This window comes from Diabrotica virgifera, chromosome 7, assembly GCF_917563875.1.
Source record: "Diabrotica virgifera virgifera chromosome 7, PGI_DIABVI_V3a".
Taxonomy (NCBI): domain Eukaryota; kingdom Metazoa; phylum Arthropoda; class Insecta; order Coleoptera; family Chrysomelidae; genus Diabrotica; species Diabrotica virgifera.
In genome coordinates, this window is record NC_065449.1 from 8,147,351 (window position 1) to 8,163,018 (window position 15,668).

At 32.6% G+C, this 15,668-nt stretch overlaps 2 long non-coding RNA genes across 2 annotated transcripts; one reads left to right on the forward strand and one right to left on the reverse strand.

Moving 5' to 3' along the window:
* Positions 1 to 2,782: 2,782 nt before the first annotated feature.
* LOC126887825 (uncharacterized) lies at positions 2,783 to 5,165 on the reverse strand. Its single transcript, XR_007699226.1, has 3 exons — positions 4,699 to 5,165; positions 3,906 to 4,063; positions 2,783 to 2,963 (listed from the first exon to the last, which is right to left on the reverse strand). It is a non-coding gene; the product is annotated as an uncharacterized LOC126887825 (long non-coding RNA).
* A 1,890-nt stretch (positions 5,166 to 7,055) lies between these two features.
* LOC126887824 (uncharacterized) lies at positions 7,056 to 10,243 on the forward strand. Its single transcript, XR_007699225.1, has 2 exons — positions 7,056 to 8,409; positions 8,569 to 10,243. It is a non-coding gene; the product is annotated as an uncharacterized LOC126887824 (long non-coding RNA).
* The last annotated feature ends 5,425 nt before the right edge of the window (positions 10,244 to 15,668 follow it).

Here is a 15,668-nt window from a genome sequence, read left to right on the forward strand (position 1 = left end):
ATCTTGTGTTGCACAGTCATGGGTCCTATTTTATGAGAAGGCCCATGATTGTGCACTCTTCTGATAATAACGTTTTCGCCATCGTTGCCATCACCGATAGTTATTGCAGAACCGCCACATGATTCGCCGTAGGTCCAATAAGTTCTGCCATTAGGAGTACTCCTAACTCTATGGTAGAAGTACTCTTGGAAGATTAATTTTTTTTGGCCTCTCTTTGTCGATATGTACGTTGCCATTGCCACGATACAGGGATACAACTAAGACACTAAGAACTGAACGCACTGACTTTACTCTAAAGACTACTTAATTAACAGCAAATGACCTGCCATAAGAAGAATCACGTGCTTTATCTTATGAAAGCAGACTGCACTTATATAGGCGGGGGGCAAAATGAGCGTTTTTTCCTGCTAGTACCTATTACACAAAACCATAGAAAAATTAATTTTTTAAAGATACCTACACAAAATTATTAATGGTCATATTATAATACTTAAATTAATCATATTAGACTGTGCAAGAGATATGCCAGTAAAACAGAACAATAATAACAATAATGATATAATATCTAAGTTTTGTTTCTTACACCGATAGGACATTGCGAAGATCAACGAAAATTTCTTAGAATTTATTAAGGTGACCAACTGTACCTACTCATTTACTGAGTTTTGTACTCTTTTTTCGCAAACCGTACTCTTTGCAAATCCTGTACTCTGAAAGTACTCATTTGTATAATTTTATACTCATTGTGAACGGATAGAATGGATAGTGAACTTTAGAGCAGGGGTCACCAATTAGCGGATCGCGGTCCGCATCCGGACCGTGGGCTAGTTTTGTGCGGACCGTCAATAAATTCAGAATATACCTAGTGTTTGGCAATTTGACTATGTTTGGCTCAAATGAACTTTATTAAAAATCGGTATAGATCAGGGCCTATTTTACCACTAGGCCCATGAGGCCCCTGCCTCGGGCCCGCATTTTATTGGGGCCCGAAAACATCACTAAAAGAAAAATTTTATTGAAAAAACAAAATAAATTTTCAAAATGATTTCATTTTACGAACAGGAAATGATAAATGATAACAAATTAGGTTAGAGTGATATTCATGAACCATAAGTCCATAAACCATTCTTAAACCATAAACCATCATAAAAATGCAATAAGAGTAGGTATAATAGATTGCCTTGTCGGCACCAATAACAATAAGCAAAATTTATACACCACTACGAGGAATTACAGATACAAGAGCCAAGAGGTAGAATTAAAAAGAGTCATCGTCACGTTTTGTCGTATTTATTTAAAATGCACTTTTAAATTTAATATTTAGTTTGATGTTTAATGCCGTTTTATGCAAAGATATAAGGTATTGCTTGATTGTATGTATTAGTTTTCAGTCCTGTGCATTTTAAGTTCAACTAATCTATTCATTAATCATCAGTCGTTTATTAAATTTCTGTAAACACTTATTTTTCTTATCTAAGTAATCGTTTCGTTATCATGAGTTACAATCATTTAAGTGTCAGTAGAAACGAAAAAAGCAAAAAATTAAGAGAACAGAAACGGCAAGCACAAAAAGATGAAATATTATCTTATTTTACACCTCAAAACAGTGCGCAAAAAGGAAGTTCCTCCTCCCATTATGAACTTCTTCTTCTTGTTCTGTGGCACTACAACCCAAATTGAGCCTTGGCCTTCTTTATTTTTTGCCTCCACACTTTTTTATCTGTGACTGCTCTTATCCATACACGGACTTCTAAAAATACTTGTGCATCGCTGGTTACTGTGTCTTCCCAGCACTTTCTAGGCTTTCCAACCGGTCTCTTTCCCTGCATCTGCATCCTAGCGTTCATTGCTTTTTTTGATATAGTTGATTCGCTAATCTGAGACACAACTGTCTACACTACAATCACAATAAAAATGCACTATGTAGAAATAAACAAACCAAGACACGTTGAATGTTCGAGGAGCACTCCCAAATCATGATTTGGGAGTGCTACTCGTGCTTGTTTATTTCTAGTGCATCTTTATTGTGATTGTAGTGTAGACAGCTGTGTCTCCGATTAGCGAATCGACTATAGCCTATCCTCTCCCATTTTTATTACATGTCCAGCCCATTACAATATTTGTATTCTAATGAAGTCTGACCCTAATAACACAAAACATTCCATGAATGTTCCTAGAATGTACACACAGGACATTGAAAACATTCCTGGAATGTCCCAAATGCACACGAATGTCCCTGGAAAGTACCAGGAAAGTGCTGTGTCAGCATTTTAAATATTCTTAGAATGTTCTGTTGGAACATTCCATGAATGTCTACGAATGTTCTTTGGACATTCACAGTCTATTTTTTAGACTGAATGTCTTGTTGGAACATTCCATGAATGTTCTTTGGACATTCACAGTATATTTTTAGACTGAATGTCTTGTTAGAACATTCCATGAATGTCTACGAACGTTCTTTGAACATTCACAGTATATTTTTTAGACATTCACTGAAATATATCGTCAGTAATGTGACAATACCTCCTATATGTTTTTTCATGAGGTTTGCAGGAGACGAAAAACATTTTTTAAGGTCACTTTCTGGTTTCGTACGTATTCTGACTTTTTTTGTAGTAAATAGATAGTTGAATTTACTGCAAAACAAGTCAAAAAATATATGAAAACAGGAGGTGGCCGAAACAAGTTTTTAGTCTATCTTACAAATCTCTTGAAAAAAACAGATAGGAGGTACTGTCACATCACTGACGATATATGGCCATACCAAATAATACATCCTTGATAAATATAAACATTTTTATTGCAAAAAATCTTTACATACATTTTTTAATGTAATTTGCTGACATTCCTAAATATTATAAAAAAATGTGTCACATTTGCTTTGTAAACCTTTCTTTTGCTTTTCGTACCCACATATTCCGTTTCCTTTCTGGTTTTTTGTAGACCACTTCTCTCAGCTGATTCTAAAAGAAAATAAAATAAAAGGTAATTTTTCTATCCTTTACAATTAACAATCAGAAGAAATATTATTTACAGGTAATAATATGCATAAATAATAATAATAAAAAAATAAATATTAAATAATATTTAAATAAATAATAAATAATATTTAATAAATAAAATAATAATAATGAACATTTTGTATTTTGACAACGACATCCGATGTGGAAGTAGAAACCTTAATAAAATTATTTTTTCAAGTAAATTGTGGCTTATTTCCCCATTAGAATAATTAATTACAAAAAAGCCACAAAGAAATAGATTTTTCACAAACAAATAAGTATTTAGTATTCATTATATTTATTGTTTTTATTATTTACTTTAATGTCCTACTGGTACATTATTTGACAAATAATGACATTTCGAAGTCTGTTAAGTACGATATAACGCCCTTGGGCATTAAATTTAAATAACGACTTAGATACTGTCAAGTTGACAAATATCAACCTAAGTAAAACTATGGTTACCACAATTACGTTACTACTGTTACTGGTAAATGTACTTATTTAAAAACTAATCAATTCAAAATTCATTCAAATTTTTCGCATATAAAGAATAATTTAGTCGGGCATTAAACGTTGAAGGCACCACAGGTATTATAATAATAACGCTTTCGGTCAACGTATATCCCTATAATACCCTTGGTACCTTAATAACTGTAACATAAGATTATACCTTAATTCTTGTTTTCGATTTCTGATGTTTTTATTTATTTACATTGAATATTAATCTGTTTTGTTGTATAATCTACTTCGCAATAATTATGTGATATATTTGACTTAAAATGAATTCAAAAATTTTTTGTAGTTGGGCAACAATGTCAACTTAGATCTCCGATGTAGATAATGAATTACAACAGTATCTATATTGTACGGACTGTATTATTAATTAGGTTATGCATATACCTGTGTGACATAAGCTATTGGAACAGCACAGTCTCTCAAACGAACAGATGAAAGTGAAGTTCTGTCAATATCTTTTTCTAAAAAGTGTTTTGAACATACTCCTCTATTAACAAATCTGATCTATACTTCATGCCTTCTTCGCAGGATCTTCTGGAAAGCTAAAAATACAAAATATATGCATTACTAAGCATTATTAACAAATTTTAGTTTTAAATAAAAAATATGATTAATGAACTCACAAAATTATTATAAAACAGCTTAGAAATTGTTTATTAGTATAGTCGGTTCCCCAAACTCAGACACAACTGGCTAGTGATTTTAGTAGGTAATTTTTTTTGTTTTTGGCCAATTTTGCCAAAATTACAGTAATTAGTACTGAGACTGAGTTTAGCAAATCGACTATAATATTCTGTGTATTCATTAGTTGGTACTGCATATTATAGTGTGTGGTCTACCATCCTATTTATAAACGCATACACTAGCAAAAACGCAAAAAGAATTATTTTAGTTTTACAAATCCTTTTGTTATTACCTATCTCTATTTACTATTTTAGTTAGGAATAAGCGAAGTTTGTGGCTTATTCACAATTATTATTAAAATAATAAATGGATATGACCAATTATTAACTTATAAAATAAAATAATAATTCTTCTGATTTATGCCTTTTATTCACTTTGTTATATCTACGTTACTTAAAAGATTTTTTATGAATAGTATTATTAGGGTATTAATAGTATTAATTTATTTTCTGAAATACAGGGCATGCTTTCGTTTACATATTTGCATACTAACCTTTTAATAGGGCTTTTCATTCACAGTCATTTGTTTTGAGCTTCTGTCATAATTGAAACGTTATTCCTGCAGATTTTTTTATCTACATTTGTTTCTGCTACTCCAACTGCGTTAAAAACAGGACACCATTTTATGCACTATGTTAATAATACTATTAAAGCTATTATAAAAGTATCCGAATTAAAAAAATATTCTTAAAAAGCACAAATAATACAAACAACTAAAAACAATCCACGGCAAGGCAAGGTCGCCAAGATGAAGATGCCAAGATGGCCGAAGCGAGGTCGTTGGTTGGTCGTTTTTAGTCACGTGATGCCCTCTCAAGCGCCATGCACAAAAATATATGCACGGCGAATTTGAAAATGAACGCAAAAGAAATAAATATAAATGCCTCTCTTGGGTTTTGCATAAGTTATAAGTATTTTTTTTATTAACAAAATCGCATTCCAAATTGAATATTCGCGAACAATAATTTTTATTACATTTGTATGTTTATAATCTTGGGAAACTCTTTAAATTTGACATATTATTGCACTGTAGGCCTAAAATGTCACTTAGTTTGTCTGGTATGTTATAAGTAATGTTGTATCTCTTACACGTATGTATTATTTCGCAACTTAAAATATAGGAACATTGGTAGTATGTTCACAGAATGTCTTATGGTAACATTCCAGGAATAATTTAAACAGATGTTCACCGAATGTTCCCTAAATGTCCAGGACATTCAAATATTGATAGAACTTTGGTAGTACATTCCTGGAATGTTGTGTGTTGTTAGGGGACAGGGGTGTTTCCTTATAAAGTTGATAAAGCTCGTTGTTGTATCGAATTGTGAAGATTCCGTTTCCCCTCACAGGTCCTAGTATTCTCCTCAGTACTTTCCTTTCGAATGTGTCTAGTTTGTTTTTGGATGTTTCTTTCAGGACCCATATTTCACTGCCATAGCATGCTATTAGTCGAATTAAGGTTTTATAGATTCTCATCTTTGTATTTCGGTAGACACTTTTAGACCGAAATATATTGGAGCGGACTAAATAAGCTCTGTTTGCCTGCGGTATTCTTTTCCGTATTTCTCCATTTTCTGATCTGTCGGCATATTTCTACTCCCAGGTATGTAAACTTTCCAACCGTTTCAATGTCATCTTCAGATATAATATTTTGTGGGACTATATTTTTTCTTGTCGTCTGTATCATTATTTTTGTTTTTTTCTATGTTAATTTCCAGACTTAGCCTTTTCGTTTGCTTTTTTAATTCTGTTTATGTTTCCTGTGCTCCTGTTCATGTTCTACTCATAATATTAACATCATCGGCATAAGAGGCCAGTTAAACGGTTCTGTTGGTCAGGAGATTTCTCGTCCAGTTTGTATTTGCCTAACCGCATACTCCAGTGCCAGGTTAAATAATGTTGGGGCCAGTCCATCTCCCTTGCTTCAATCCCTGCGAGACTTTGAAAAAGTCTGTCCGGTGGTTTTGTACTCGTACACATGCCTGAGTTTCATACATTGTGGCTTTAATTAGTCTAATTAGCTTGTGTGGTATTGCCAATTCAGCCAATATATGAACAACTTATTACAGAAGGGGACCTAAGTCAGTATTTTATTATTTTTTGTTAAGAGTGGATTTATTCACTACGGTGGTAGACATATAGTTTATTGTAGAAAGGAACCAGGTTAAATATATTATAATAATAGACAAATCGTATGGCGTACTTCTCGTTTACTATAGAAAAGCAGTTTATATCCAGACAGTTTTTTGCATATACATATCTCGAAAGTTAGTTAACATGACTCGAGTCCCTTTCTGAAATAAGCTGATCATATAGTATAGTCTGTTCCTTTTGATTGAGTCGTATGCCTGTATGAAGTCTAAAGACATGTTGTTGTGAACATGAATGCCGTGTCCCATGATTTGCTCAAGACCTGCTTCTGCTTGACTCTAAATATTTGATCCATTGTCGATCTTCCCCGTCTGCAGCCCGTTGGATACTCTCTAATTAATATTTTGTACTAGTGGTTGGAGCCGCTGGTTTATAATATACTTACGTGAGGACTTTATAATAATATGCTGTACATAGTAGAGAAATTCCACGGTAGTTTTTGCACTTTAAACAATTCAACAATGTTTAATTATTTAAATATAAATTTTATTTATTGTTAATAAAAATTTAAATTCCTGGTGCAACTATATTTCTATTAAATAATTAATAAATTTAAAAAATTATTATTTGTATTAAATTTTTGTTAGGGGCCCGAAAATTATGTAGTGCCTCGGGCCTGATTTGAAGTAAAATAGGCTCTGGAGATCTCACTTAAGAGATGAATATCTCAACTCCCTCCCTAATAGCACACGACGTCCTTTGGACGTCCAAAATAGGTCCATTTTTGGTCCTTACGTCCATGGACTATAAACGGACGTCCTTTGGACGTCCCATGTTGGACGTCCTTCGGAAGGAATAAATATGGACGTCCTTTGGACGTCCGACGTTGGACGTCCTTCGGACGGAATAAATATGGACATCCTTTGGACGTCCGACGTTGAACGTCCTTTGGACGTCCATACTGGACGAAATACGGACGTTTTATGAACGCTTATATAATATATTGGACACATTATACCAATTACGGGATCAAATAGCAAAATAATTCAATAAAATATTAACTTACGCGTTAACTTTACGTTAATGAAATACAGTCAAACCTGTCAGTAACGGCCACTAAAATGAAAGAACTATTGGCCGATATAGAAAGGTGGCCGTTATTGCCAGTTTTTGTAGTCTAGATATACAGTAAAACTTGTGTTACTGGCCACCTGATAAAATCGGCCACCTGTACTAACGGCCGGTTTAAATATTCCCCAAACCAATTATATCTGGACTACAAAAACTGGCAATACCGGTCACCTTTCTATATCGGCCAATAGCTTTTTCATTTTTAGTGGCCGTTACTGACAGGTTTTACTGTAATTGGTTTGGGGAATTTTTAAACTGACCGTTAGTACAGGTGGCCGGTGTTTGCAGGGGGCCGGTAACACAGGTTTTACTGTAGTTTAAATCGAAAAGATTAAATCTTAATTCAAAATTGTATATACAATTATTACAATTATAAACAAACTATATAGTTTAATATCCAAAACATGTTTTTGATTTTATGTAATGTAATGAAAATCTTATTTGTAAATTATTGGTTACAATGTTTAACAATAGGAAATATTCAAGAATAAATAAAATAAAAGTTTAATCCTAACAACACAAAACATTCCAGGAATATAGGTACTACCGTTCTATTCCGTGAACATCTATCTGATTAAATTATGGGTGGAAAGTTACCACAAGATATTCTATGAACATAGTACAATGTCTTCCTGGAGGGGTAAAATTTTCCATTACAAGATTTTAAGAGAGGCCATTCGCCATTTACTGTTCAATTTGCGTTCATTTTCAAATTTGCCGCGCGAGTATCTATGTAGCGTCGCGTGGTCATTGGTCATCACATTTCATTTTCATCATAGAAGAGTTTTTCATAAGATAACCGATAACCTAAAAATTTAGTAAAAATTTTGATTGGAAAAAAATGCATCGATAAGGGGGTGTGGGAAATGGAAATTAGTGGCTTTTCTGCTGTACTGTCTGCTAGTCAAATCACACAACACTTTTTTCTATGCTGCTAGTTTTTGCTCTGGGCTCTGGCTGGATCTCTTGTTTAAACAATTTTGTAAGTATTATAAAATCCGTTTTCAATTTTCTTTATTCTTTATGAAACGAATCATTTATGCATGCATATTATTACCTGTAAATAGTACCTATTTCCTATTTCTTTTGATTTTTAATTGTAAAGAATAGAAAAATTACCCTTCATTTTAATTTTTTTTAGAATCAGCTGAAAGTGGCCTACAAAAAAAAAACAAGAAGGAAATGTATAGCCTTGTGGCTATGAAAGGCAAAAGAGAGATATAAAAAGTGTATTGGCTAGTTGGAAGAAAGTCCACATTGTCCATGCATAATAAGTTATTACTTTATCAACAAATATCAAGAAGATAGCAGGGTCACGAGCAACAACTTCATAAGTTCAAGAATATCGAGGAAATCCAGCTCCTCGATACTACTGGGCAAACTAGAAGATTGAAGAGGACAAAGCCTTTTGAACTAGTTTGAGTGATAGGTGATAGTGAAAAACGGAGCATAGTGCTTGTGTGCTGTGCCTGTGTATGTTAGAATAGTGCACGATCTTGTTAGATTAGATAAGAGACGCTATGGGGTAAGCTCTTCATTTTAAGAAACAGTAGTAATTTAGGTTAAATTAAAATTGCTCATTGGTCAGTTATGACCAGATTGTTTTTTTATGTTTGGCAAAAAGGACTTAAGTCAGAATTGCACATTGATAATGTTTTGATGATTTCTGGACCAGAAAAAAACTGTTGTAGATGTAAACTGTATGTACAGTAGAATCTACTACAGTACTGTAGAAATCATCAAAACATTATCGATGTGCAATTCTGACTTAAGCCCTTTTTCCCAAACATCAGAGAATTGTAATGTACAATAATTCTCCTATCTGCTTTTTCATGAATTTTGTAGGAGATGAAAAACCATTTTTAGGATCATCTGCTTTCACATGTAAATTTTGACATGTTTTGTAGTAAATAGATAGTTGAATTTACTACAAAACATGTCAAAAAATATATGAAAACAGGAGGTGACTATAAAAAAAGTTTTTAGTCTCTCTTACAAAACTCATGAAAAAACAAATCGGAGGTATGTCACATCAGTGACTATATCCAGGGAATGTCCAAATATAACCTACAGTCCATCTAATTTACTTACTGTTGCAGGTCATTATCTACGCCAGAGATCTAAGTTGACATAGTTGCCAAAGTATAAAAAGATCCTGAATCCATTTTAAATCAAATATATCACATAATTATTGTAAACGTGGATTATACAACAAAACAAATTAATATTCAATGTAAATAAGTAAAAACTTAAGAAATAGAGAACAAGAATTAAGTTATAATCTTTTAAGATTTGCAGTGCAAGAGTTTTTGCACTGCATTGTTAATAATTAAAAAACGGCTCCGAACTCTTGGCAAAAAGCTGGTAGGTTTCTTTGTATAAGTTTGTCTACAATAACAACTAAAAAAGTTGTCAGATACCTCGATTATTTCAAGTCGTTATAAAATTAGGTGAAATTTATATTTTTATAGTAGAGGATCTTTTTATAGTAAAGTAAATAATAAAAACAGTAAATATAATAAATAAAACAGATACTTATAGTAAAGAATATAAACAAATATGAAGTGTCATCACCGTAACTGTCAAATAAATGTTACCAATTTATTCTAAAATGTCACCTTCGTTCGATTACAGTTACAGTGTGATCCGAACAAATCTGCTTCATAAAAACGCTTTATAATCCATTTATACAAATTAAATGAAACATATTATTGTGTATTTCTTTAGGTTAACATTAATAGAAATCTTCAAATATTATTTCTACGCGTATATAATAAAATATGTCTAGTGGCTGTAATTCCATTGTACTCGGCAAAGTGATTCTAAAAAAGAACACACCTACCGCCTAAATATTTCAGTTAAAATAAATAACAGTTAGTAAATTAGACGAAGTATGTAGATATATACAGGGTGTAACAAAAATACAGGTCATAAATTTAATCACATATTCTGGGACCAAAAATAGTTTGATTGGACCTAACTTACCTTAGTACAAATGTGCACACAAGAAAAGTTACAGCCCTTTGAAGTTATATATATATATATATATATATATATATATATATATATATATATATATATATATATATATATATAATAGCACTAAGGGCCTTAGAGGCCCATGGCTTGAAAAGTTTGTTTTTTTCTTCATTTTCACGTTTCTTTATGTACTGAGATCTTCTCTGGCTTGATATGTGATTTTTCTCCATTCCTTCCTGTTATTCATTTTTCTTTTCTGACCCTGTAGCACCATTCTTTCCAAATCTTTTTCGACCTCTTGCTTCCATCTATTTTTCGGCCTTCCTCTTCTCTTTCTTGAAGCTGTAGTGTAGTTTAGTACCATTTTTGGAGTCCTCGTGTTTGGCATCCTTTCAATGTGACCTCGCCATCTAAGTCTCTGTGCCTTTATCACTCATTTGAAGTTACAAGATGAAGTGATTTTTTCCAATATATCGAAAACTATTAGAGATTTTTTATTGAAAATGGACATGTGGCATTATTATGGCAACAGTATCTTACGAAAAAACTATAGTAAAATTTGGACACCCCATAAAAATATTTCGGGGGTTTGTTCCTTTAAACCCCCCCAAACTTTTGTGCACGTTTCAATTTAATTATTATTGTAGTACCATTTAAACACGTTTTAAAAACTTTTTTGCCTCTTATTGCTTTTTCGAAAAGTCAATTTTTATCGAAATATTTTGAATATTTGTCAAATCCACCACATATTTGTATATGGTTAAGTACGATTATGGAGACTTGGTAATAATATGCAGACATATTTATGCTTTACATTTTTAGGTATATTTTGAACCATATTAAAAAAGAAGCCAGATCTCGATAAAATGTGCCTTATCGAAAAAATACAAAGAGGCAAAAAAGTTTTAAAAACATTCTGTTTAACTAATGGTACCTCAGTAATAGTTTAATTGGAACGTACACAAACATTTGGGGGGTTTAAAGGAACAAAACCCCCATAAAATTTTTATGTAGACATGTTAAAAAAGAAGTCGCAACTCGATAAAAACTGCCTTATCTGAAAAATACTAAGAAACAAAAATATTGAATTTAACTAATGGTACCACAATAATAAAATTGAATTGGAACGTACACAAAAGTTTGGGAGGATCTAAGGGATCAAGACCCCCATAAAATTTTTATGGGGTGAACAAATTTCACCATAATTTTTCTTTAAGATATTCCTGCCATAATACTGCCACATGTCCATTTTCAATAAAAAATCGCTAATAGTTTTCGATATAATCGAAAAAATCGATTTTCATTTTGTAATTTCAAAGGGCTGTAACTTTTTTTATGTGCATATTTGTACTAAGGTAAGTTAGGTTCATTCGAACTATTTTTGGTCCCAGAATATGTGATTTAATTTATGACGTGTATTTTTGTTACACCCTGTATATACAACCGATTACGCACCACCTTAAAAATTGGGCATTTTTGATGTCTCGAATTTCCTAAACCTGTTGTTGCATCTAAGTGATTTTTTTATAATATTCTAGCCTAGGCCCTAGGCTATAGGTTAAGTACCTCCTTACGCTTGTCATGCACGGGGAGCTATACTGTAATATATATTATATCACATCGCACTCTATAGTAATGAGTGAGCCTGCACATACGGAACCATTTGTTTCCTGTCTGCAGGCTCACTCATTACTATAGAGAGCGATATGATATAATGTACATATATTACAGCATAGCTGCCTGTGCATGACAAGCTTAAGGAGGTAACCTATAGCCTAGGCTATAATATTATAAAAAAATCACTTAGATGAAACAACAGGTTTAGGAAATATGAGACATCAAAAATACCCCATATTTAAGGTGGTGCGTTAATTTCTTGGAGAAGTGTATTGTAATTTAATGTAAATAATGTAATATCCAATAATTGTAATTTAATATAAGATGTAATATAAGTTCCTTAAAAAATATATTTTTTATTTCCCACGACATTAGATGGATGTTCGGCAGCAAGACATTGGACCAAACTGGGACGTCCTACGAAGGCCAATTGACGTCCACCGAACGTCCCTTCGGATGTTAAGTGGACCTCCATTGGGCGTTTGGCAACGTGGCATTTGGACCAAAATTGGACGTCCTGTTAAGGTCCAATTCACGTCCCCTAGAACATCCGGTTAAGGTCCAATTTACTTCCGATTAAGGTCCAATTTACGTCCGATTAAGGTCCCATTTACGTCCGATTAAGGTCCAATTTACGTCCTATTAAGGTCCAATTTACGTCCGATAAGGTCCAATTTACGTCCGATTAAGGTCCAATTTACGTCCGATTAAGGTCCCATTTACGTCCGATTAAGGTCCAATTTACGTCCTATTAAGGTCCAATTTACGTCCGGTTAAGGTCCAATTTACGTCCGATTAAGGTCCCATTTACGTCCCATTAAGGTCCAATTTACGTCCTATAAGGTCCAATTTACGTCCGATTAAGGTCCAATTTACGTCCGATTAAGGTCCAGTTTATGTCCGATTAAGGTCCAATTTACGTCCGATTAAGGTCCAATTTACGTCCGATTAAGGTCCAATTTACGTCCGATTAAGGTCCAATTTACGTCCGATTAAGGTCCAATTTACGTCCCCTAGGACGTCCGATCAACGTCCAAATTACGTCCGATTAAGGTCCAATATACGTCCCCTCGGACCTTAGATGGACGTCCAATGGACGTTCGGTAGCGCGACATTTGGACCAAAATAGGACGTATAAAGGACGTTCCTCGGACGAAAACGGACGTCCAATGGACGTCCCTAAAGTCCGTGAAGTACGTCCAATGGACGTCCATTGGACGTCCTTGTGCTATTAGGGCTTATGAGACTGTTGCACTAAACTCACTCTAAACTTCAGACAGGTTGTACATAAAAAAATTTTATTTTTCTCTTTGATAATTTAATTTTGTAAAGAGTTTTCCCCCTTATTGTTATACTTACTTACTAATCATTAATTTTGAAATTAAGTTGGCTGTAATAAAAAATTATCATATGCATTTTTTAATATTAATTTCCTCTCTACTATAAATATTATGTTAAGTAGGAGTACATTTCAGATGTGCATTTAAATAAAATAATTTTCAGAATTAATAAGTTTGCAACAAACACCTTGCACTGAAACTAATGTAGAAAAGATAACATGTTAATTAGCATTTTGTACTATTGTAATAAAACGAGCGATTTCGTATTTATATACGACTTTATTTATATAACTGTACAGACGAATTTATATTATACACTAAACTCATTTACAAAAACAGTTCCAATTTATAGCCCATCGTTATTTCTCGAAAATTCTGCCCATCTTTAGTTATCGTCCAGACGTTCTTAGAATTGCTGGTCTTTCCGTCCCGCTACATCGCGTCATATCTATCTAGAAACATCGTCGTGGAATGCCTGCGTGGAGATGGGACCTGTTATACGACGGTCGGTCAAAAGTAATATTTTGTTACACTATGATTATTTATTTTAAATTCCTGTTTCCTTTCTAGAAAATTGAAGATGTCTAAAAACTTCATTAGCATTCAAAATATAAATTCATAATTTTTTAAATATTCTCAGTAACAATTTACAATACTGATTTTTTCAAAATATACCTACTGATAATAACATCAAAACAATACCTACTTAATGAATTTTTATTTTATTTATTGTACCAGGAAAACTTACAGAAAAGTATACAGTAACCAAAAAAACAATCGGATATTATTAGTTTTCCTTTCCATATTAGTCCATGTGTGAGGCCACTTTAGTATGAAAAATGTTTCTGGCTCGATTTCTTTGCGGATTCCTGTTCAAAAATGTCCTCTTTAAACAAATCAGAAGGGTGCCGGGTAAAACAATTTTTTAAGCAAATTTAAAATTACTTTTTTGCCTCGAAAAATGTATTTTTAGGTTTCTTGGGTAATTATAAACAATAAAGGTCTCTTGTCATATTTCTGAAAAGTTGATAGTTTTCGAGATATAGGGGAGATATGCCTGAGACGGCATACTTTTTTTTAAATGTTTTGTAATCGATAACCGATAGAGTTAGAGATAAAAAGAGTTAGTAATAAAAATCAAAGTCAGTGCTAGGACCATTTACATAAATATAATATTATTTTTTAACAACCTACATATTATAGTTCAACCTACATATAAGGTCAATTTGTCATTTGTCTCAGTGTTACCCATGGCATGGATAACACTGAGACAGTGTAATATTTATATGAACATAAAGACTTAAATCTTTATTTGAAAAAAAAAATTTTAAAAAACAAATTTAAGTTACAGAGTACTAATTAATTCAAAAAATAGTGATTGAAAATTAACGTACATTTATTAAATTGAAATTTTTCTCGAATGAGAAAAATGAATTTTGCCGTTTAGTATGACTATATCAAACTGGCCTTGGCGATCTCATCTTTGTCTTTTACTAGAAATTTTAGAAAAAAAAATACAAAATGTAATTTTTTATAACGTCTTAGTAGCAGTGAGACATGTCTCAATGTACCCCATCTCACTGTTACCCATTTGCCATAAATTTAAAAAAATATTATTTTTATTATTATAAAACTTAGTTTGCTTTGCTAAACTATGGCATCATGTTTACTAATCTACACACAATGTCATGGTAATACTAGATAAATCCTAATAACTAACATGCTTTTATAAAAAATTCTCAAAACACCTGTATTATTTTACAGTCCCCACCAAACACACTCAATCACAATAAATGCTAAACTGAAACTGCAAGGCCGCCTGAAACATATTAGAAATAAATAACCTTGACAGCAAACAAGCACAAGTAATATCTACACATGTCGAAAAGGAGGGAAATATTTAAAGTGTCTCACTGTTACCCAGTTTCTCCTACATACTTGTTCGCCTTCTATATTTATTTCATTTTGTGCTTGATCTCTGTACTCTGTTCTTTCTTCGGTAAGCAGATTCTTATAATGATCTATCCATTTTTTTTGTTGGTATTAGCTGTATTGGGTTAAAGGATTTTTATCGACTTTCATTGTTAATGAATTTCCATGCTTCACTGCATTGTCTACCTCGGATATAAGTATCAATCTATTTCTTTGCACTTTTTATCCCATGTTTCTCATTTTCCTTGCATGACCTTTCGTCTTGCGTCTTTTTTTGTATTTTCTGCGATCTTTATCTTGTTTTGTGTTTAGTCATTTTAGATATAGCTCCTTCTTTTCCCTAACCAGTTCTTCAATTTCAGAGTTCCACCAA